Source organism: Rhyacophila brunnea, unplaced genomic scaffold, assembly GCF_057557595.1.
Source record: "Rhyacophila brunnea isolate RB1 unplaced genomic scaffold, BYU_Rbru_1.0 scaffold_12, whole genome shotgun sequence".
Lineage (NCBI taxonomy): Eukaryota > Metazoa > Arthropoda > Insecta > Trichoptera > Rhyacophilidae > Rhyacophila > Rhyacophila brunnea.
The window spans coordinates 10,470,996-10,493,996 of NW_028232774.1; positions in this window are offsets into that span (position 1 = coordinate 10,470,996).

The window sequence follows — 23,001 nt, forward strand, 5'->3', positions numbered from 1 at the left end:
TAAGCCATCTTATTCTACATAAGTACATTATCTTTAGCAATTTTTACACTGTATGAATAATGATTATTATGAAACTGCACTTTGTGAAATAGTATTAAGATTTATTAGCTTATCACTAAAATTCATAAATTAATAATTTTCTATACCTATTATAAATAACCGACATCATTTCGCGTTTAGTCAACACACAGGATAATGAAATATTAATTTTCCAGAAATGCGATAGGTAGCAAAATTATTTTTATCTTCACTGATTTAAATTACAGTACACATAAATCAAAATATCTTACCGACATTATATTATATTTCTTACCCATTTTAAATTTAGAAAATAATGAATTCTGTTGTTTTTAGTTTAAAAGGCATTTTACATACGAGATTGCTAAATATGATATTAAACATAATTTGAGCGTGAAAAGTAAGCTGCAGCGTCTATAATAACAAACCATAATTCAAATCTGTAATTGCTCTCTACTCAGACCAATATAATGTCATTTTACCCGGTCGGCACACGATATTCTGGAACTTACGCATGGCAAAAACGATTAGCACGGCTTAAGTTGTTTCATAATGGCTTTAGTTAATACTAAGCTTTGGGTTCATTTTAAGTAAACTAAATATATTGCCGGGCGCAAACGATTTCGGTGAAGATGACGTATACGGTGCATAGTACCTGTATTATTGCCGATTGGCAATATGGGCACATCGGTTTATGGTTTGCATTACAATAAATGAGCGATAATATTAAAAACCTACGAAGAAAAATATAATTTACGATGTTGAACGATGTTTCATAGCAATGCAAGCAGTGCAGTGCACTTGTTTGATGTTAGACCAGCCGCCGCTGATTCCAACCCAGTATCTGAATCCAGTCTGAAACGTCGAGAAAAGAAGGAAGAAGTACACATGGTGGAGAACCAAAAATCTATTACGATAAACAAAAATTACTGTTGATGAATTGTTACAAGATTAAACAGAAATTAAGTCAATATATAGTATTTAATGTCATTTGCTAGTTCAGGGTACATCAAAATTGTATTACCCAAAAGTAAAACAAAATGAATTACCATATTCGATCCAAACCTAAAGCATAATATGAGCCCTCCATAGAGAAATGGTTGTACTAACAGTATTTTTAGTGAATATTATATTTATCTCTATATTTCAAAAGAAAAAGGGCATCTAAATTCAAATAGAAGTCAATATAGAAAATTGTATCCTTGTAGAATATTCGAACTGGAAACATGGGGCGTCATCGTTTGGCATTATTTTTAATACTTCCTCAATTTGACGTTAACTTTCATAATAAATATCTGAGTTTAATATTTTTCTTACCCAAAAGTAACCCAAAAATGTTGTCCCCCAGCGAACCCTAAAAGGTCTGAGCCATAATTTAATTTTGCTTATATTTTTCTAGAAAATAAGCCGTAAAGCCAATGCGCTGCATACAATTCCCCCTCGGGATGATTTTAGGGAACATTGCCGTCAAACTAGGGTTATGTTTTACAAGTCCCCATGTGTCGGTTTTGTTTTATCGTGATTTTAATAAAACTGTTAAGTTGACATAATATGTATTTTATAATGTCAATTTTTACGTAGGTACTTTACTTGTAAACATTGTGCTTTTATTTATTTTTCTTATTGGAGGTACAACCCGGTGTAGATTTTGGTCGCCTCAACCAAACTCCTCCAATCGAGCATCTTTTCTTCTTCTTTAGTTGATTACTATCAGAATTCGCACAACTTTCTGGTCATCATCAACCCACCACCGAATGCCTGGTCTTTCCACATTCTGCTTTCCTTCTGGTCCACCAAACGTGAGGTCCTCTGTCCGTAGTTATATTGGTACTTAATTATACTTACTTGACACCTAACCTGCTAACTGCAGATGTTGGGTTTACTTATGTCATAATTGATTGACTTAGACCATTATGCATATTATTTTTAAAGTCAATTTGTTATCAAAAAATCAACCAGTATATTTGCATCTTATGACATTAAACATCCATTTGAAATCATTGGTATTCCATTCATTTCTTTTTCAAACAAAGCTGTGCAGTATATGAAAGCAAAACCTCATGAACGAATGAAAATAATTTGTACAATATTATGACGACCATAAAATATATTGTCCGTTTTCCAAAATACATCGATATGTCCAAACTGTGTAATCGATTCATTGATCTGACAGGAAAATTCGATGCATTTGTTTCGAATGTTCTATATTTAAAATATGTCTTTATTTTTTCAAGTTTGTTTACCTCTTTGTATTGAATATCTTCCTTGGTCTTCCGTTTATACGTGATATTTTGTGACGAATTATGGTCTCAAGTTCCTTCCCTTCGGATGATTTTACGTTAATGTGGATAAAAAAAATTCATTAATAATACAGTCGTGCTTTCTCTATTATAATAACTATTTTTGAAATATTAAAATAATAAATCTGTGACAAAGAGAACATCATAGCGACTTATCTTAATTAATTAAAACAGCTTTATTCAAACCAATATTATTCTAATTGATAAAAATTGTACGAGATCCATACATTTTATATAAAGATACTTTACTCGGGGACATAATTTTGTTGAATATTTTTATAAACCCCTGGGGGTTCGGGTTCGGGGCAGGTTTATCGCCCTTAAAGGGAAAGTCTTTGTGTTCTCTATTTAGTTTATTTGGTCTGACGTCGCCGGCGGCGGCACGCGGACAAGTGTTGGTTGGTGGGGAAGTGGATGAAAGGAAATGTGGGAGGGGTGGTATCTGTCCTGTCAGGGGGACAGAAGGTGGTATAGCCCACGCAGGGTTGGCACAGAGATATTATTATATTTTTTAAATTTATAAATTACGATTTCGTCAATTAAATTCAATCTTGTCGTAATGAAAAAAATGTCTTTAACCTTTCTCTTACTGTGCAAATAGATTACGTTACAGCATATCGTCACCTCAATACAACAACTACTGTCCAACAGGATCTTCTTGGCTACGTGTTAAAACTGTGAACTAACAAGCTCCTCCCATTTTTAACCGCAGTCCGATTGAAGCGCCGAGTTGTCCACGTGTTAAAACTGTGAACTAACCATCTCCTCCCACTTTTCACCGCACTAGCGACTTCCGGTTATTGCCTAGATCTTCTTGTCGGACAGTAGATAACTCTGATTTGGTCATTGTTGGGAAAATGAAATTTAAACTTTACTTGATTAACATAAATCTAATCTATACCTAATTATTATTTAAAATAAAAAATGGAAAATTTTTCTTGTCTAATTTGAAGAATTAAATAATGTTCAATTCTATGAAAAAAAATTTGTAGGTATATTATTTTATTTATTTAAAGCATTTATGCTTTTAAAGTTATCTAATATTTTCAAACAGAAAATTAACACAGTTCCTATTAATTTCCGACTTATCTTGTTTTATCGTTCTGTACAAGGGAATGTAGAATCATATTCAATAGCTCTCTTAAAAACATTTAAAATCAAGTTATCTAGTTGTAGCATTGAGATGACGATATATTAGAATCACATCATGTTCTGTATTAGTTTTGCGATGTAGCAATAGTATAACATTAGAATATCGATTTACACATATATATCGATAGATCTTTCTTCTTGGCTATTAGCTATTTGTTTTATAAATACTTTTCCGGGAATTACTTATATGTAAGTCCACTGAAATATAAAAAATAAGAACACGTGGGTATGACTTTACGTCACAGAATGGGGAAGGTTATAAAAATTTATGTGGCAGACTTATATTCAGGTAGTTAATAAAAATAAGCAGAAAACACATTTTTGTTTTTAAATACCTTCTATAATATTTCATAAACATATTTCCTAGTGTATTGATCTGCAGTAAGAGTTCAGCGAGAAACGTGTATAAACGAGAATAGTGTGTATGGTACATTAATTAATACAATATATCTACGTGAGAGGTAAACTCTCGTGGCACAGTACGTAAGGCGCTGACCTTTCTTGCGAGAGCTCCGAGTTGATTCTTGGTGAGGACCAATGACGTATTAAATGGACAACTCATTTCATATCGGCGAGCACGAGAAATAGTGCTCGAAACTTATTCACAGATGTATAGGTAGACATCACGTGATCATATGACGTTGCATTTCCATTATACGATATCAAGCTTCGAGAATTTAGAGTAATATAGCCTTTATTGTAACGGCGTATTAATGTCATCGCGTTAGAATTCTCGGGTTACTTACGTCTTCCGGAGATTCAGCGAAACGCTTCCAGGCATTCAGCGAAACGATTCCAGACGCAAACTGGGAATTCTGGCCTTAATTAATAACTTTAAATATTTTTGTAACTCGTTATTTATATTATTATTCTTTTTGTTGTGTGTATAATAAATACATGCCTTTTATCAATTAATAACACAGTTTTGAAGTATGAATACAGAAGAAAGTAGGTACCTATGATAATAATACAAGAGAACGGAGGTAGATAAATATAACAAAAAAAATAGTCAAACACAAATAAATTTTTATTGAACGCCATTTATTCGAGATAAAAACAAGTTATAAAAATATATTATTATTGTATGTTTGACGTATGTATCTTCGTACATTTATTTTCAAACATCCGATACCAGTTTCATCATTACGACATTTTCAACTGAAAGTTGATCCGTGGAAAATGTTATAACAACGATACCCGTATATTATCAAATCATGGTAATGATAACAATGGTATTGTTAATTTAATTATTATGACATAAACAATGAAAACAAAAAAATATTAAGAAACAAGTTATAAAAAATACACGATAAGCAGACCAAACGTTGCTTAGGGGCGCCACATTATGAGGGGCGGCAAATTATGGAAGAAATACGAATATTACGTAGTTTTGAGAAAAGTTGTTTGTCTAAACAAAATATTCTTTGCTACGGCGCTAACAAACCATACAGTGTACAAATAAATATCAACGAATATGTAATTAGATTTTCACGTTTTGATCATATTGCTTTGCTTAAGATGTTTGAGATTAAACAATAACATATTATGATGGTTATTGAATTGCAATATAATACTTTGGTATAATTTGAAGCGGCGTTTAATAAGAATATTTTGAAACTGAAAATTGATCCGTTGAAAATGTTTTAATGACAAAACCAGTATCAGTTTATTGGAGAAAATATTATTTCAGCATGAAAATGATAACAATTCTATTACTATTTATTTAAATAGTATAGAATCACAACAAGAAATGACAATAAAATCAAGAATGAAGTTATAAAAAATACACGATTAACGTTATATTATAGGTGCATGTTTTAATAATTCAGAGAGCAAGCAAACATAGAAAACAACAGAAAGTAAATAGAAATATTCATAAAAAGTAAATGGAGCACATGATATGAGATTATTATCTTTTGTTAATCGACGAAGTCTATTCCTTGTCGTGATGAAATGTTTTCTATCAAAATGATCAGAACATATTACACATTCATCCGATGGTGTCCAACATGGATCGCATCTTAATACTCTAAGTATATATCTCCAATGTAATCGCCTTTCTGCTTTGCGAGGAACTCTAAAATTTAATGAGAGATAATAATGACAATAAAACCGCTAAATCCATTGACATAATACTACTATTCTCCCTTCTTCATTATTTCACTTTTTAATTTGTAGCGATTCAATTATAAAAATATATACTTCACAATACATTTATTGATTTCGCGACAAAAAGTATTTTAAATTAAACAAACGATGTCAAAAAATATGTTTAATTACATATAATAAATTGAAAATAATATTACCAGTCCGTTCATGCAAATCAATTAGCTGAAGTACGGTGCAAACAGTATTACCATATTTGAAAAATTGAACGAATATATACCTTACTGTCATTACAATACGGACCAAATTTATAAATCACCATTTGTGCGTTGAGCCCTTATAGGAACGGAGAAATCATCGCTGCCTGCGTAAAAATGTTCGGCCATTTCTGTCAAATTGTTCTGTCATTGAATTGCATCGATATTTTGTATGGGCAGACCCAGCGGTGTCGCCAGACCGCTTGCAAGCGGAATGTTCATTTGAGCGAAGGATACCGATATTAAAATATGAATTTCGCCATCCGGCAGACCCGACACAAAGTGAGTGTCATTTTATTTTCCACATGATTCGTCCAAATGACTAATTATCACGGTCGTATTTTATAAGTCTATAACATCCCCAATGACAAAGGTAAAACATCTATGGATTTGATTTAAACTTTAATAAAACCCATTTTATATTTTAAAAAAAAACATATTTATAAACCAGAAAAAACACATTTTTGTGCTTGCTTGTTTAATACGAGAAAAATCAATAATTTGTCTCTTCTATAAAGTTTCCAATATAAAATTACCACAGTTTATCTGTTACTTATAGATATATTTTTAATAACTGAACCCCAGAGCCCCGTCGTTCTGATCCGGATTCTTAATATTCACAATCAAAATCCCGATTATGGTTTCAAAAAAATTAGGTTGAATTTTTAACAAAAATATATACAATTTTGTCTAGTATTGGCAACCCTGCGGCGAGGTCTCGCAGGGGGCAGCTGCGTGAATGTGAAAAAGAGGAAGGGGGTCGCAATAAATCAATAATGCAAGGCAGCATTATGCCGTGTAAATAATTAATCTCGTGGAAACACACCGATTTATGATTTTTGTCTGTCACAGTTATTTTTAAAGCCATGCAATATAAAATTATTCATATGTATATTTTTTAAATAAAACAACCCCCACACCCATGGGGTATTTTGTTTACATGCTGCGTGATATGCGTATTTTTATTCTTTTGTGTATACGGGACGGGAGTATATAATTGGCTGGCGTTACGCCGAAAGGAACCAGTCCGCATTCAACTCAAACTGAGACAATACGGTTGAAAGTTTGGAACGCGATGTGAACTTATTCATTAATATTAGATTATGATTTAAAATGAGGGGTGGAGTTAGGCTGTTAAGATTTGACATAAAATAGTGCACACCAAATATTCTCAGTCACATTTATTTATTTTCATTGAACTAATAATACAATTTGCAGATGATACTGGTTATTTTTTTAAAATTCAATTAAACAATGCCTAATTCAAACCATAATAGTTTTGATATACTATGGGCGATCCGACAATAATAGTGCACAATTTTTTCAGTCGTTCTTATTGGTTTTCTTTGAATGAAGAATACATATTACAGATGATGTTGTTTGGTTTTTTTTTAATTCATTAAGCCCTGCCTAAAACAAATCAAAATATTCTACTATCTATAAAATAACTAAAATTATGTATGGTTTACTTACTTGTTTTCATTGAATAAAGAATACAATATGCAAATGATGCCTGCTAGTTCAGCCTAATCCAAGCCATTGTAGATAATAGTTAAAAATATTAATTTATCTATTAACTATTTCAAACTATACAATTAAACCAGACATAATTTTAGGTATTTTATAGATAGAAGAATAATTTTATCGATTATGGTATGGTGAGGCTTATTGAATTAAAAAAAAAAATAACCAACACTACCTGTAATAAATAATATCTATTCTTCATTCAACGAAAATCAATAAGAACGACTGAAAAAGTGTGCACTATTGTTGTCGGATCGCCCATAGCATATCTAAACTATTGTGGCTTGATTTAGGTATGGTTTAATTGAATTTAAATAATTACAAGATAAAAATAACTTTTTATTTACAACGTTTTTAAATTTTCTGTTGAATCATATTATAAACTTGACTTGACTAGTTTAAACGATCAAAAAATTTGTACTTGATAGAAATAATACTGAAATGTCATATTGATTTCCATAGTAACGCACGTATATATTAATATTAATAATTTAGTTGCTAGGACCCACTTAGCAACCAATAATAGTTTTACTTTTTACGGATTTCTTCCAAAATAACTTTTCATACAAAACAGAATTAACTAAAAATGAAATCAATTCTACTTAAAGATGGCTAAAAGTATTAAAAAAATGCATTGGCATCGTTTTCTGATATATTCTAAATGTTTTAAATGTCTAGCTAGTCAGAAAGTTAGTTAAAAATCGATTGCAAGATTTGTACCGGACAAACAACCATCGGACAAATAAGAATACGAGCTAAGAAAAACGTTGTACTTATAAAAATAACCAGTATCATCTGCAAATTGTATTACTAGTTCAATTAAAACAAATAAATATGACTGAGAATGATTAGTGTGCACTATTTAATGTTAAATCTTAACAGCCTACCTCCACCCCTCGCTACTGGCCGCTGCATAGGTACAATTTTCCGGACACGAAAATACATATTACGCGGCAATTTGTCTAGTTCTTAAAACTTCATTGAATAACTTGGTGGGAAATAACAAAAATATTTGAAGCATTCGATATTTTTAATACGAAAACGCCAGCGTGTCCGAGAATTGAGAGCAAAATAAATACTTTCACTTTTGTCACGTATGCTCGTGACATCCTATGCTTTTATAAGACACCAGTAAATTGCTTAATTATTTGCATAGTATCTTAGAAAAATCATTGTATGGTGAAATGCAAGGTATAAATACATTACTTAGAAGGTGAATAATATAAGTACTCGTTGGTATAGATAGGAAGGTATTTGGTACGGGAAGCTGTCGCAACGGCAAACGCATCTGGTTGGCTGAGACATCCCCTAAAATATCTGACAGGCTCGCAACCAGAATCTCTCAAATGTTTTTAAATAAAACAATTTGTTACTAGATTTTACTTTAAAGAAATCTACAAATAGTGAATCTAAGGTGCAATAGAGCTTGTGATTGATTTCTCTGCCTTTTTTAATTATACCTACATGACACGTGACTTGCTAATGGTATGCATTAGATTTTGTTATATCATGATTAGGGAATCAAATCCCGGGATCCCGGTTAATTTTCGATACCTATGAATCCCGGGATTAGTAAACATAATCCCGAAACCTTCGGGATTGATTTTTTTATCAATCACAATTAATTAGTACGTATTCAAAATTATGTTAGTGAAATGTATGTACCTGCACTTGTCATAGAGGGAATCGCCGGATGCTCACGGATCATAAATAACCATTTTTTGTTATCATACGCAATCGCAAGAACATCAGGAAAATATTAAATTCGTTCATTTAACCAGCTAGACGCCACTGACGTTCTGGCACGCGAGCGGCGTCTAACCGCCAGTGCCACGGACATGCAGGCAGGCATTTGTTTCTACGCCGAACTTTATGAATGTTATCTATTCTTAAATAAATTTTAAAAAAACTGTTGTACTTTCACATTATTATCCATATTATAATATTATTTACTCTTTAAACCCATCTATTTCCAACATTAAATTTCTTAAATAATATAAATTATACGAGACATTTTTGATCGGTTTTAAAAATGCTAATGTATAAATAAAAAAATATTTACTATCGAAAAAAACGCCAATCCCGGGACCAGTCCCGGGATTTCAGGATCGTCAAATTGTAATCCCGAAATCCCGAGATCAAAATTTTGGCTCGGGATTGGATTCTCTAGTCATGATTGATTCACTGACATTGAACATCCATTTCAAATCATTGCTATTCCATTCAAGTCTTTTTCAAACAAATCTGTACAGTATATGCAAGCAAAACCTTATGAATAAATTTGAAGAATTAGCTTAAATCTGTGAAATATATTATGACAATCATAAATATTGTCCGTTTTCCAAAATACATCGAGTTGTGCAAATTGTGTTTTAATCGATTCATAGATCTGATAGGAAAATTGTGTTTGTTTCGAATGTTCTATATTTAAAATATTTTTTTTTCAAGTGTATTTCCCCGATTCGTAGATTCGTAAATGGACTAACATTGTATAATAACTGTATGCAAATATGTTTATGAGAACATTCAAAATGTTGTAATACAGATTTATATATTTTTTGTATTCTGCCGCGGATAGAAAACATTGGCCATGTACTTACAGATGTTCCTGGTCTAGACTAGGCATCAGAAATGTGCTTATTAGACAATATCTTGGACCGGCACTAAAGTAAATTCTTTAAACTCAGTCAAAGCTCACTTAGAGCGTAGCAACCTCAGTCTTGGGTATCTGCTCCCAGGACATTCCCAGTCACACATTAATTAGATGCTTGAAATCGCCACTGTAGGGTCCCGTGATATGTTCGATTAAGACCGAGTGTGGTGCGGGGCGGGTTTGGTTTGGAGGGATTAACTTCAATGGACCGAGCAGAGTTTTAAATATCCGGCGAAAGCTCTTACCGCCTGAACCATGGAAACTTCACACGTTGTGAACGTAATGCCATCAATTCATCAAGGTAGTAATAATATTAATACTATCGACTGAAGGTTCTTGATGGAATTTGAATTTAAATTCTAACGTATTTAAGTTTTGTACTATTCCATTTAAGTCGTTTTTTGCGACCCGGATGTCGCATTTCGGTTTCTTCAGGCGCTGTTTACACTCACACTAGCAAACAGGCAAACACTCACTGACAACGAGCACTATTAACTCTAACTTATATAATAAATCAATACAATAAAGTGGGTAAAAACTTATCACCTACCTATTAAGTCAAGGATCCAATAAAAATATATATAACTAACAAATTATGAATAAAAAATATTTTTGTAAAAACTTCATACCTTGTCAATAGTATAATAAATCGTCAAACCTAATAGATGATTAGTAATTATAAACAATAAAAATACTACACTCAAGAGGTGTAAAATCGTCCATTCTGGGAACAATGGAAATTAATGGAGTTAACTAATGAGATTTGCCTTTTGGTGAGTATACATAGCGCCTGAAGATGCAAAAAGGCGAAACCCGGGTCGCAAAAAACGACTCAAATGGAAAAGTACAAAACTTAAAAACATTAGAATTCAAGGTAGTACCTAATGTTTTTACCTTGAAATGAATTACAAAATGATTGCCATTACTGACGTAAATTAAAAATACCTACTGGAAATATTTGTGCGGTAAATTGATGTATGTGTAGCTTAGTAGGAATACATCTCGTTTAGAACGCAGTATGTTAGAATCTCTCTCGGTCCTAAATTTATTTAGGATTTATTTATCTAATAAGTTTGTTTTTGTAGTATTTAAATATTTTAAATGGATAAAGAATGCTACATCAATAATTATTATTGTGATCTTATTATTGTGTTCAGAGTTGATTGAAATCAAGTTAAAATATATAAATATTTCTTTTATTTCTTCATGTAATAGTATACCTGTAAAGGTATAGTATTGAATGTTGAGAGCCATCCGAACCCCAAAAATGCAACCCCCATAGCAGAGTACGGTGTACGTGTATTCGGTGGGGTGCGTTATCGATTTCCGCGGTGCAAACTGAGCGGCGGGGAGGCCGTCCTGCACTACGCGAGGGTTGCAAAATTAGCTGCAAAAGCAGACAGCCAAGCATTGGCGTCGATAGCGTTAGCTTTCACTGAAATACATTCTCGTCAATAAAGCAAGCGTAATATCGACTGAAGGAAATGTATTTGAGACGAAAATACATTACTGTCACAGAACAGATTAATAAATAGAATTCCGATAGGCTATACCCCAATACACTACATTTTGACGCAGTGTTTTGAATAAGTGTTCTACGAAAATGAATCACACATTATAGGCGTGCAATAGTGTGTGTTGCAACCTTCAAATAAACCAATATTGAATGAGCGTCAGTGCATAAACCGAGAGAAGTTTTCAGAACAAAGGACAAGCGAATGCTTGATACGTGCTTAAGTTTATCTCATATTCTTCCACACTCGAGATCGGTTGGCTGTCACTCCACACCCGTTAGGTATTTCAGTTCCCATTATTTCTGAGTTCCTTGGTTACTGACTATCATGAAGTATTAGGGTGGCATACAATACGATAAGATGTTCTATTTTGAGGACTATCTATAGATTTTGAAGTGAAGGTATATGCAAAAATAGAGAAACGTAAACGGCGTTGATTTTAGAAAATAGATCTTGTCAATATAACCCAAATATAATTTGTTTATATATCTATTGGATTAGATCATTTTAATGTTCAAAATAGTGTTAAAAATATTATATAGTTAAATAATTTTTACTGTTTTTTAAGTTCTTATTATAAGAATTGACTTCTACGTCGATCCATGTACTGTCAAAGATACTTCCATAAAACATAAGTCAAAACATGGGAAGATTGAGGTAGAATAAGATTTTTTTAAACAACGGAAAACTCCAGCCTTATGCAGATATAACGTCATCACCAACAGCGTGTCTGGGTTCGATAAATCCTTTCAGGGGTGCAGGAGAGAAGCTGCTTCAGACTAAGAATGAGCAAGGATTCACAGTGACGCGATTGGCTAACATCGAGCGTGAAAAACTCTTGTCTGAATGTGGATCCGCTGGTCGAGCTTCCTGGCTCGAGGCTTCCATGAATCCACTTTGAACATTCCAGGTGAGTTAATATAATGCATAAGCGGGGCTTGAAAGACTGCCCACTTTGCAAGTGTGGTGAGATTCAAACCACAGTGGCTGTTCATCCGGGGGCTAAGGGCTCGATCCCGGTGAGGTCACAATATATTTATGGAATTGTCTTAATGCCTGGGCATTTGTGATTGTTTCAATTCAATTACTGTTTTACTACACTACTTTAATCATGACCTATTGTAGTGTTAATGAGAATATACACATATATTAAGAAGTATATATTTTGAATCCATACTCAATGAATTGTGGAGCGATGTAACATATTATACGCTTTTCCCAGAAGAGTTACAGGGCCCACTTGCAGGGCTATTCTAAATAGTTAACATGGTAACACGTTTCACTATGCACTCAAGTGTGTTTTGACTGATTTTACTCTTTCTAACAAATGGTGCCCTTAGGAGATAGGAGCACGGTGAATTATTAACAAAAAATAAATGACTAATTATTAAATATTATTCAAAAAACAAAACCAAAAACTAAGATGCCGCATTGTTTTAAGGCAATAAAGTTGGCTTTGTGGCGACCAAACCGGACTGCTCGATAGACTTGAGTGTACAGGCGTATCAAAAATGAAAAAAATACAGAGAAATTGACCCTAAAAAGATGATATACGTTGGCTAAATTTTCTCCAATTCAACGATGTCCGCGCGGCTTAAGCGTCAGCCTATAGTGTCGTGGGTCCCAAGTTCGAATCCTGGGTCTGGCAAGTACACATACATATTGTTTTTCAATTTGTGTATGAGTCAGAGTACGAATCTAATAGCTTGAGCAAGTGGCCGACATCCATTTCTCGTATAAACAAAATCTGTTAATACAAACCTCCACTCTTTCGAGGCCCATAATATGGTCTTATTAAGATCGGACATGGTCGGAATGAATGAATTATTCAAGTGAAAATTTCCGATATATGGGTGGTTCACAATAATTATGGATCAAGTCCAATTTTCATAAAATTCCATTTTTTTGTTTCAGTGGCTAGGTAAAACAGATTTCTATATTGTTTGTTAATATCACAATCGTAGCTCTACAATTTTCCGCATAAATGGCAATACTAGTATTATTAAGACATCAAATTGAATGTGAAACATGTCCATTTTGACAGTTTCTTCAGCAGTATAAAGAGGTATTTGCTAATATTAATAAAGCCTGAGTATACTTTATGTTTCGACCATTTATTTTAATTGATCCATGTACTACATGGTAAGTATAAAGTGTGAAAACATTCCTGAATTTTACAAAAGGAGTTTTAACTTTACGTTCAAATATCTCAGGATCCATTTTGATGGACTTGATCGATAATTTTTGTGAACCACCTATATATGAGATACCCTGGTAAAAGAAGAACGTGTTACTTCAAGAGAGTCATTTGATCTCAATACTATATTCCCTTTTAAAGCATTGACATATAGCGAAAGCATTTCCAAAAATCAACACCCACATCTCTTAACGGATATAACACATTAAGAATATAATATAAAATAGATATGCACATTATCCTTTGCCGCAGCGGTCTGTCACTGGCGATGTTTGCCAGAGCTAGACGAATGTGTTTCGCCTGCTCGTACATTTGTCCCAAGGTTTAGTTTAATGGATAGATATTGGCAGGAGATATGTAAAGACTGCTCTATCGTGTAAATTACACACTGGAAAAACTAAATGGAAAATAATTACCAGGCGTTGAAGCGGAATTTTAAATTATTAACTGTTGTGCCAACCCGTGGCTGTATTTAAATAATAATTTTATCGCTTTTGTATTTATGTCGGTATTATTCGTTGACAGTTGTCATTTAAAAGTTATATGAAATACAAAGAGAATCTAAACTCCTGTACGTAATACAATTAATTGAAACGCCTAGTTTCAAAACCTCCTAAAACAGTTTTAGGTAGTTCTGAAAAAAATGAGGAAAACGATTTTAGGTAATTTTGATAAAAATGAGAAAACTCACATTTATTCAATCTGTGAACTTTATGTATTTATTATTTAATTCGTACACTCTAAAGAGTATTTTGGCTTATCAATTTTAGGGGTGTTTGAAAAGCACACACAACCATTTTAGCGGGTTTTGAAATTTAACCTAATTTTTGAACATACGTATTGACGGTTTTTTAAAGGCCACCATATAGGTAACCAAAATGTCCATCTAAATACATATCTAACCCAAAAAAAAATCAAAAACCGTTTTAGGGGGATTTGAAACTGAGCGCTTCAATTATAAGTTACTATATAGAGGCTTAATAATTTTGCACTCCAGCTCTAGGATGAAAATGATGTAATATATTCCAAATTTTTTTTTATTAAAGTATAATTATCTATTTATTTATTACTACATATATTAATACAAGTGAATATCATTTGATTTAATTTAATGAGAGGTAATCAGGTAAAGAGGCGAATCAATGTCGTAAAAAGTGCAAAGTTAAAAAAATATAAAACATAGAGTCTACTTGTTATTTTATTCATACATATTCTATATCGGTTTTTCTCAAATTTCTTCTGCCTTTTGTGTTAAATATTTTTCTGTTTTGACTTAAATATTTAATAATGACAATTGCACCGTCTATTTTACAATTTTTTTAGCTCGTATTCTTATTTGTCCGGTACAAATCTTGCAATCGATTTTTAATTAACTTCCCGACTAGCTAGACATTTGAAACTTTTAGAATATAGCAGAACACGATGCCAATGCATTTTTTAATACTTTTAGCCATCTTTAAGTAGAATTGAATTCATTTTCAGTTAATTCTGTTTTGTATGAAAAGTTATTTCGACACCATTATTGGTTGCTGGGGTCTGGGGTCCTAGCAACTAAATTATTAATATATACGTGCGTTACTATGGAAATCAATATGACATGTCAAAATGACATTTTAGTATTATTTCTATCAAGTACAATTTTTTTTATGATTCAACAGAAAATTTAAAAACGTTGTATATAAAAATTTCTTTTTATTTTGTAATTATTTTAATTAACATGATCTATGTTAAAAAGAAAAATATATTAAAAACAATTTAACTTGATGTTTACTTTATTTAGTGTGGATCCGTGTGACTAATGCAAACTAGCTAAGTATTTCAATGTTTGATTGCAAGCTTTTAAAGCTTTACGAAAATCACTACTGTTCGTGACGTCGAGATAATTACGATGAATATTTTAAGATTCAACAGGATACACTGAGAGAAATGCTATTATACATCAAACTTGCCCTCTTCCAGATATATATATATATAGTTTTAATAATTCATTACAACTGTGACCCCCTCGAATTATCTCTGATTATCTGAAATAAACAAAAAAATAATGATTCACATTATTAGTATGTATTTATGTTATACTCGTATAATATAAAGCACCGCGTGTATTATCGATAATAAAAGCTATATGTATCTATTTCTTTAATATTATTTATTATGTGTAAATACTACTATATTACTAAATTACCAAAACCACTATCAATAATTAACTTACTTAATTAACCTAACAATTACTTCTTGATAACTTTAAGTGAAATGCGGTGGTTCCGATAATTGCTGTCACTCATCAGATTAATAGTTAAGATTTATTTTCTAGCACTGTACGAGATGTCTAGTGCATTAGTCTAATAACTGTTAAAAAAGTATTACATTCAATGAACCATCATTATTTACATTTATAGGATGGTTTGATTTATAAAATTGAAATTGAAACACTTCTGGTTATAGTATTTATTCCGAGTTCACAGAAATTTAATCAATGATAACAGAGAATACTTCAAACGGTACACGAAAATAGATTGACAAGATATGATGACTCGCTCGACCAAATAACCAGATGAACTTGCCAAAGAATTAGTTCATTTTAGGTAGCTATCATATTTGACAACTAGTAACCACACTTATCACTAGAAACGAATCTCGATAGTCTAAGGTACTTAGTTTCAAAATAGAGGACCTTAATGATCAAAAGTGTCAGAGCTAATCAGACTAAGCTGACTGGCTGCAAGACCGTGAGAGATAAAAATTACGGAGTTAACATAGAGTTAAATCCTAATCTGTCTACATAGCGCTTGTGGCATCCAGTCAATCTGTGGGTCTCTTTTTTAATTCACGCCGCTACACATTTAGATAAAAAATAATCATGTAACATAGTAGTAGTCAGTAAATAAAGCAAGACAGTCAAATTAGACCATCATTTTTTTTTAATATTATACGTATTTTTATACGGATAATATTAATGTTTTTATAGTTACAAGTTTAACCTAATTTAATGGTAAATTCTTTTTGGATTCGTAGTCAAATATTGTAGTAATATAAAACTTTAAAATTTTATAGCCAATTTAAATTTTTTTGAGAAAAAAAAACTTCAATAAGTTTCTCGGTGAAAAGAGCTTAGTTTGAAAAATTAAAAACACTAAATATGTAAAAATTCGAATCACCATATTTCGCTCCATTCTTTCTAATTAAATACGAATAATTCTCCTTTCATATCGGGCAAAGACTCGAGACTTTAGACGCCTCCTTTTAAATACCTACAAAAGTCTACTTCTCGAGATTCTGAAATGACGCTGCCTTTTCATTACGCAGGATGGAAATGAATTTTTTTTCTGTCGCGCTGAAAGCAATTTGAAAAGATCCTGAAAATTTTTATTGAGTTTATTCTCCATACACATTTACATATTCCGTCGGTGGTGCTAATTTTTTTTCTTGTCAACTTTCAAGCAATTTAAATTTTTCTCCCCTCCTCCGTCGAGCGAGACAAAAATGCAAAGTAGCTTTAGTTTGTATGTTTACATTGTAGTAAAAAAAATCATAATTGTATACAAAGCACTGGCGAAGGATGGAAGTAAGCTGTTAAGATCCGACATGAATAGTGCACACGAAACTTTTTCAATCATACATATTTGTTTTTATTGAACTAATACTACAATATGCAGATAGTGTTAGTCAATTTTTTTAAAAAATAGTAAAAAAAATAATTGTATATCCAGAAAATATCTAAAATTATGCCATTAAATCATATATTATATAACAATATTTTTTTATCTTTTATGGTTTGGTTAGGCAGGGCTTAAGGCGAAGTCTTCATTGAGCCTTTTTTAAAGAGGCACCTAGCGGAAAAATACGAAGCTTACAATTTGAGACATTTTTTTGATAATTTACAATTTCAACTGTAATAATGTATAAATATGTATTTGAAAACATTAAAAATAAAAATATTTTTTATTTTAAGTCAAAGACAAACTTACAATTTTAAAAAATGTAATAAAATGTGAATTTGTTCTATCGATCCGCACCCTATTATTACATATATTTTATGGTCATATTTAATATTAATATTTAGTTTATTAAGTTTTCTAAGCATCACCTAAGCGATTTTTGACAAATTCATAGTTTTAATATTTTTTATATCTATTTTAAAAAACATCGATTTTTATAAAAAATATAAATGTGTATAACTTGAAATCCTTTTTATTTATATCAAATCAATTATTTTTATAAATATAAATAAAATATTTATATTAATATAAATAAAAAGGATTTCAAGTTATACACATTTATATTTTTTATAAAAATCGATGTTTTTTAAAATAGATATAAAAAATATTAAAACTACGAATTTGTCAAAAATCGCTTAGGTGATGCTTAGAAAACTTAATAAACTAAATTTTAATAATAAATATGACCATAAAATACATGTAATAATAGGGTGCGGATCGATAGAACAAATTCACATTTTATTACATTTTTTACAATTGTAAGTTTGTCTTTGACTTAAAATAAAAAATATTTTTATTTTTAATGTTTTCAGATACATATTTATTCATTAATACAGTTGAAATTGTAAATTATCAAAAAAATGTCTCAAATTGCAAGCTTCGTATTTTTCCGCTAGGTGCCTCTTTAAAAAAGGCTCAGTGAAGACTTCGCCTTAATGAATTAAAAAAAAACTAACTAACTCCGTCTGTAATATGCATTCTTAATTCAACGAAAACAAATAATTGTGACTGAAAAAGTGTGCACTATTTTTGCCAGATTGCATATAGCGTACCTAAACTATCATGGTTTGGTTTAGGCAGAGTTTAGTTGTTGATTTTTAACAAACACTATTTGAAAATTGCTGTCTTAGTTCAATGAAAACCAGTACGTATGATTGACAAAATTTAGTGTGCACTAATTTATGTCGGATCTCAACAGCCTACCTCCACCGTTCGCCACAAAGTCAAAGTATACCTATACATACCACATTAGCACGAAGCTCGACAGTTTTGACAGAAAATAGGTCATAGTCGAAGAGATACTAAGATAAGGAAAGATATGCGGTAAGCTTGATGTAAATGAAATTGGAATAGAAGCTGTAACAGTAATTAAATTCGCTTTATGTATAAATCAATTATGAATAATGAAGCAGACAATAGTACGCGATGTGATAGAAGTCGCTTATAAAGTTAAATGACAATGGGTTTGATATGTAGCTTGGCGAATGTACAGTTGCTGGACATATACCAGTAGCCAAGGGACATAAAACGACCACACGGTTGCCCTAAAACCTGTTGAAAAGATGAACTCATTAATTTCGGTGGATGTACGTAGCAGCGAAAACCTAAAGACCGAGAAGAGTGGGGAAAACGAAAGGAGGTCTTCATCTAGCAGTAAATTACCTCAGCTGATGATGAAAGGTAAATACTTTTATTGTAGTAAATAGGCGTAGTAGTATTAGTAAAAAATATCGTACTAAATAGGCGAGATTTATCAAAATCTAATATTTTCGATTCATGAATAATCGACATACAAATGGAAGCACACCTAATTTGGCATCAGGCATACTCCACTGAAGCCATACCAACCTTTGGCCCAGGCTCAAGAGTTCTGTTGCCGTGGCCGGCCCTCCCTTACCCTGCAGCAGTGCTACAAAAGTGATTTACGCGGCGCAGGTTTGGCAAGGCGGGAGGCGCAAGAGTTGGCAATGGACCAAGGGAAGTTGTGTGAACTTATGCTTGCTCTATGCCCAATGCTGGAGAGTGACAGAGTGAAAGAAGAAGAAGAATATTTGTGATTGACTGGATGTGATACGTATGTATGAACAAGCGCTGACAAAGGACATAGTCCAGAATTGTAATTATACTCCACTATATGGTAATAATATAATTTATAAAAATAGCCCATTATGATTTCACCGTTTGCCTAAAACCACATTCAATGATAAATATTTAAACGTGTTTTTCTCTGCCGTTTATATGAAAGGATTTAGTATCAACCGTGTTTCTCTTTCTTAATAATTTCCCAAGTATATTTTTCATAAGTAAAAATACAACCGGTGTAGCAATTTTTCATCTTCTTGGAATTTGCATTCTCATCCTTTAGTAAAATGTCTTGCGTAGTGCTTTTAGTCTCGGATTTAAAATGAGTTACGACTTAAAACCGAGACCCGCTTTTAAAGTGAAGAGGAAAATGGCGAAATCCAGGTGCTCTATGCACCGTGCACCAAAGATTGATCAAAATAATGTAGTACTTTAAGTAAAATACCACTTTTTATACTAGCACTAAATTCTTTAGTTAAGTGAATATTCAATAAAACGCTCGGATTAAATCAATTATCTGTTGATTGACCAAATAAAATTTCACTTGTTTATTTCTTTATACAAAACATTTAAACTGAGAATTGCTAATTTTCTTTTTATAGTGTCATTTTAAGTCAACAAACTTATTAAGTATTAACATTAAAAATGTTTAAAGAAAATTGTCAGTTTCAAATAAAATATTTTGTTGTCTCTAATTATTGGATTGCTTTTAATACTTCTAATAGTTTACTAACATTTATATAACTGTACTGTGGAAAATAAACTTTAATTTATATTAAGTTGTCAGTTACAGATGTTGATAAATAAACTATAAACACTAAGTATAATCTAACTTCACCATATACTTGAGAAATATATAATTACTATATTTAATCAATACAAAATTTACTAGAAAAAACAGATCAAGGATCAACGACACAATCGAAATCACATTATTTTCTGTCCACACAAGTACTAATATTCTTTAACTCATTACGTGCGTCCAACGCAACTATTGCGTTTCCCATTAGATGGCCATTAGATATAATTAGCATTTTATTTAAATGTGGTAATTAATTAGTAATTAACAGGTCCACAGTGAATGAGTAACCTATAGATACTCATAATGAAGTTATCCGAAGGGTTTCAACTTCCCTTTAGATAAGTCAACGAGTAATTAACATAATAAATATCTTACGTCTAGATGGTAAGTTTGTACCGCTGCGGACCTTTTAATTAATATTTAAATAACACATTTAAATAATATGATAATTATATCGAATGGTCACCTGATGGGCAACGCACCAGTTGCAAATCTGTTAAAAAAATCCTTCGCCGAATCTATGGGTCAATCATGAAACCGGGTCAAAGAAATAGCTTAAATAGCAAAAGCTCCACGGGTTGTACTAAAATTATTGTAGCGCTGTCAATCAAGATTGGGAACCTGCGTTGGTTAGATCATTGTATGAAAAATAATGAACCGGCGATGAGAGTAACATCGAGCAATCCAATATGACGTAGAAGTCGAATAGTACAGGTTTAAGATATTGAATTTGAAAAAGGTCACTATGGATGAAACAGAAAAAGCCAGGAACCATACCGGCGAATTGTCTAATTATGATGACGATTTATGCTACCGCTTTGATAAATCGTGATAAGATTTAAAATTAGTTACAATCAACATTGTTAATCATTCTTCGTTTAAATGGACAACTTAATTACATGTCAAAACGTTGGTTCTTTTTAACATCGCTTTTTTATCACAATCAAGTTGAGTTAACAGGTTTATTAAAACGTCAGTTGCACTTACATGCACATCTGTAAGCAAAGGGTACTGAAACTTCAAAGGCTATTAAATAGCCAAATTTTGGTTTAACATGATAATATTTTTTATGCATCACAAACTAGGGATTCCAATACCGGTATTCCAAAACCAGGTTTACATAATTTATCGGGATATAAGAATTTATATTTATTCCAGAATCATTTTTAATTCTCCGTGCTCTTCTCTCTTATGGTCACATTTTATTACATTAAGGCTATACCTCAGTTGAGACATGGTCTAAAAAGATCGTGGCTGGGCGATGCGCGGATTGCGGGTCGCGGGTGAAGATGACGCATGCCGAACGAAATATAATTTGTCATATAAATCCAACATGCGTCCATTTAATGTTCTGTTTAGTGTTCCATTCTTTCTTCTTTAAGCACTACGGTGCATGGTTGCAGCATCAGTCCCGTGCGGCTCCGTCTCGGGACGGAATAAGCACTTAAAATCACTTCTTTCAGACACGTTTAAAGCGTCATAGAAAGCGGCCGTGCATATATGACGGGTGGTGGTGGGCACGTATGTTCTATTAGTAACAATAATAATATATTCATTGACATGTTTTCTTTTTAAAGTAAATGGGTAACGTTTATAGTCATCTTCACACGATTTAAGAATTAATACCCCCGTCGCCATCACGAAACAAATTGACGTATTCACACCTCGACGTTCGTTCTCCGAATGCCAGCGAGTCCAAAATTTCGTCGCGCCTATAGTTGAAAATTATTTGCCGTTTCACTTAAGTATGCTCTTAAGTCTCAATAAACTCAATTAAACCACTACTCCTGTTGGGCCATCCACTTGGGCATCTACTCCTGTGACATTCCGAGGCGACAACTGCTGATGAACCATACCCAAACGTAGGGTTTCGTGAAACGGTCGATTGAGACCGAGTATGGTGCGGTGCAGGTTTTTTCGGAGGGAACTATTAGGCAGCTATTGGGTCCTAAAGACCGTCCGAGACATTCACAGTCACAAAAAAAATATGCTTTACAAGTTTACAACATCAAACATGAGGTCCCGTGATACATTTGATTAAGAGCATACTTCAGTGAAACGGCAAATAATTTTCAACTATGGCTGCGACGAAATTTCGGACTGGCTGCCAATCGGAGAGCGAAACACGAGCTGTGAATACGTCAATTTGTTTTGTGATGGTGTCGGGGGAATTAATTATTAAATCGTGTAAAGATGACTAAAAAACGTTATCCATTTACTTGAAAAAGAAAACATGTCAATGAATATATTATTATTATTATTACCAATAGAACAATAAACATAACATTGAATTTTATGAAATTATGTTTTGTTCTGCACACCTCGTTTGCACAATCTACGCGTCGCGTAGTCACGATCGTTTTAGACCATGCCCCAGCTGAAGTACAGCCTTAAGACTGGGTGTACTGCGGTGTGGGTTTGATGAGGCCATTAACTTCTAATATTTGCAGTTTCGAGTACTGTATATTACAGAAGTTATTATCATTTATTGATCGTTTATTGAATACATCCACAGTCATATTTATAACACGATATAGGTATTTATCCGAAATTTAAAAAAAACGGCACTCTTTATTTTAACTCATGTTGTACGCTGTGCAGTTAATTACATCGCGAACGTAATTAGTTCAAACAAAAATAGTATAACTTTGCAAATTACTTTTTGTAGTCTCTCTTT